Below are 3,184 nucleotides of genomic sequence, written 5' to 3'. Positions count from 1 at the left end.
AGGTGAACTGGTTTGTTTGCATGTTATGTCACACACTTTGTATTACTGCTGAATATGGATGGGTGGGAAGCCAGTGAGGGATTGTTTTCCTGCTATTTGGTGAAATCTGAGCTGAGAGCATGTAGCTCCTGGTAGCAGACTCATAGGAGTCAAAAAGGCTTTAGGAGACGGGGACTGTGGTACAAATTCATTTTACATGTAATACTCAGGGGCAAAAAAAATATTGATACGCACAGGAACACTGACTTTTGAGAATCAGCTGCCGGAAAGTATTACATTCATACAATCAGCTGTGAACAGTAAGAAAACACTGACACTGAACAGGATGATGGGTTATATCTTATTGAAAACATTGCACCAGCCAACACTTGAATCTTGGATTTCAGCCCCAGAAAGACGTTTTTAGAGCAAGGTACCAAAGGGTGCTTGTAAACCCCCCCCCCCAACCGGGTTCAGTAAGTAGTGAATCACTATTAGACAGATGATTCAATAAACACTGAGACACTGATGAGTCTACGACCTGCATTGCAGAAAATGCTTTGATAATGATTTCATATAAAAAATATATATATAATCTATGCAATGAATGCAAAAAAATCAGGACATTTACTTTTGAGGGGACCGTTTCACAGAGAGGTTGTACGACAGAGAACACAGCTGCAGCACACGAACGTGATCACATTTGATTAGAGTAAACTAAAGGGAAAGAATTCTGCAGCAACAAATCACAGCTTGATCTTTTACTCCGGACCTAATACTGATCTGTTGCGTTGTGATTCTAAACAATCAATGGAAGCAAGAAGCTGAATTTAATTTGGATTAATAAAATTGCTGTGGAGGTGATGGTGCAGCCGGGTGGTTTCATCACATTCAGTTGTTTTCTTCTTCAAGGATAAGGCTGCCAATATTGTATTATTTTCTTCTTCTCAACAAATCTCATGAAAAGACCAAAACCACTGCTGTGTTGATGTGTCTCTGCAACACATTCATCACTCCCAACTCCTCAAACGCAGACGTTTAATCAGTGCTGCTAAGCTTCAAACTACGGCGCTCTGGGTACCCCTCTAGCGACACTTCTCAACGTGCCAGCGCCACTTGTGACATGCAAGGTGTCTTTTCAAAATAAACTTCCATCTTCACAGGAAGTCCCGTGACAAACGACTCACGTGACAAAATTGTCGACGTTTTGTTTCACATAGACATGAACAGCTGTGTGACTCACACAGACGCTAAAGCGTGCCTCTGTGCGTCGGTATCAGGCTCCCTAACCAACTGTCGTTATCTGACGAGTTGGGAGTGAGAACTTGTCGGTCTCTCAATGCTTTTTGACTTCCGCAGCCTGTTTGTGGCACTCAGCCACTTTGGTCTCATCAATGAGGCAACAAATATATACTTTTTATGAGGCTTTGGCTACTTCTCAGTCAGATCAGCTCATCAATTCATCGTTGCTTTTGGTCTTTTCATCGGATTTGTTGCCAGTAAGAAACATTTAGAATGTATGCCTCATTCTTAATGCTATTTGTAATTATACTACAATTGCTTGCTGTGAAAGCAGTGGGGAGATGAGAGATAAAGCGTCCACAATTTGAAAATGAAAGGCCTAAATTAAGCAAAGTGTATTCCCTTTATGCACCATAGCGAATATACTGTGGTGTTTAGTTTTAGTTGGGAGTTTCACACAGTAGGGCTGTAGCATTACCAACATAATTAAAAGAGACCAGGTTCCCTTCTGAGCCAGAGCGAAAAACATTTCTTCTCAATCTTTTTATCAGCATGTTTCCCTGTGTTCAACCCCCTCCTGAATGAGCCCCCAGACACCGAGGGGAGTAATTAGGCGATCAAAAGCTTGAGACGGTATTGACGAGGCTGTGTTGAGTCTATCACTCTGGCAGGAGCCTCTTCTGCGGACGGCCAAGTCTGTCTGTTAAACAGAGAGACGGGAAGAAGCTGTAGCTACAGTCTGCTGGCGCATTAACAAGCCCCCTAAAAGATGCCCAGAATTAACAGATCAGGACAGATCTAATCATGGAAGTAGTTCAGTTCGGGATTTCTTATTCAAATTCAGTAGTGTCCTTTTCACTCTCTGCCTCTTTCTATCTCCTCTGTCTCTGTTCTTGCCTCTTTGTCTCGGCCTCGCCCTGTCTTTCTATCTCTTCTACGCTGTGTGAACAGAGGTGAAAAAAGAAGTAAAAGGCTTGGCAAGGGTTACTCAGGATAACGAGGGACATTAATTTCACATTTCACGTCCTCTTGCTCTTTCTCCTCTTTTTGTGGCTGCCTGATCATTTAACATTTGTAGAAGAGTGCTGTTTCTGGGAACATGATTCTCCTCACTTGAGTAATTACAGACTTACAGGAAGGACACATTTTTACAAACGCACAGACGCACAGTGTAAAGGAAGGGAGACAGTTTCCTCTGCTACCGTTTTTCATTATGTTGTCTTGAAGTAGCTCCATCCACCTTCCCTGATACCATCCAAAAAGCAGCTATGGGTCACAGGGAGGGACACAAAACTCTTGAACACAATTAGCCGCAAGTCAAGTGTCATTATTATGTTATAATTCACCATATTGTCACACGTAGTCTGTATTTAACTCTGTAATTCCCACTCAGAACAATGGTAACAAAACAAGAAAGACAATAAAAGAAAAAGAAAAAACTGGAAATAATTCTCTGAAAGTCTTTACGGCTGCAGTATGTCCTCCAACAAGGCTTCATTTTACCAGAGGCGTAGTGGAGGGAAGTGTCTGTGGAAGAAAAACCAGCGCACTCCAATCTAAAGGTGAAGTGAGAGCGAGAGCGAGGAAGGAAAAGGAGGCCAGTAGAAACCATCATCTTGGTAATGTGCATTTCCACTCAGATTTGTCCGAACTGAACTGATCTTCAGAGTTGAGTACAGAAGCCTAACAGACGAACATCTCACAGCGTGCTTGTAGCCAGTTCTGTATCTGTAGGCCTCAAGCCCAATCTGGAGGTCACGGTTTTACCTCTTTTATTCTCCTTTTAAAGGTTGCTTCATTTTCTATTGGCTGACCTTGCAGAGTTTTTTTCCCCTCCAACTCTCCAATGAATTTCACCTGTGGAAACAAGCAGCGTCTCTCTCAGCAGCACAAATGTTCCTCAGTAACATCACCGTCACAGTCACTCTCTGCAGCCCACTCACCCCGCCCATTGCTTCTGGTC

This window comes from Pholis gunnellus (assembly GCF_910591455.1).
Source record: "Pholis gunnellus genome assembly, chromosome: 8".
NCBI classification, from domain to species: Eukaryota; Metazoa; Chordata; class Actinopteri; order Perciformes; family Pholidae; genus Pholis; species Pholis gunnellus.
The sequence above is the reverse complement of the archived record's forward strand: the minus strand, read 5'-3'. Positions refer to the sequence as shown.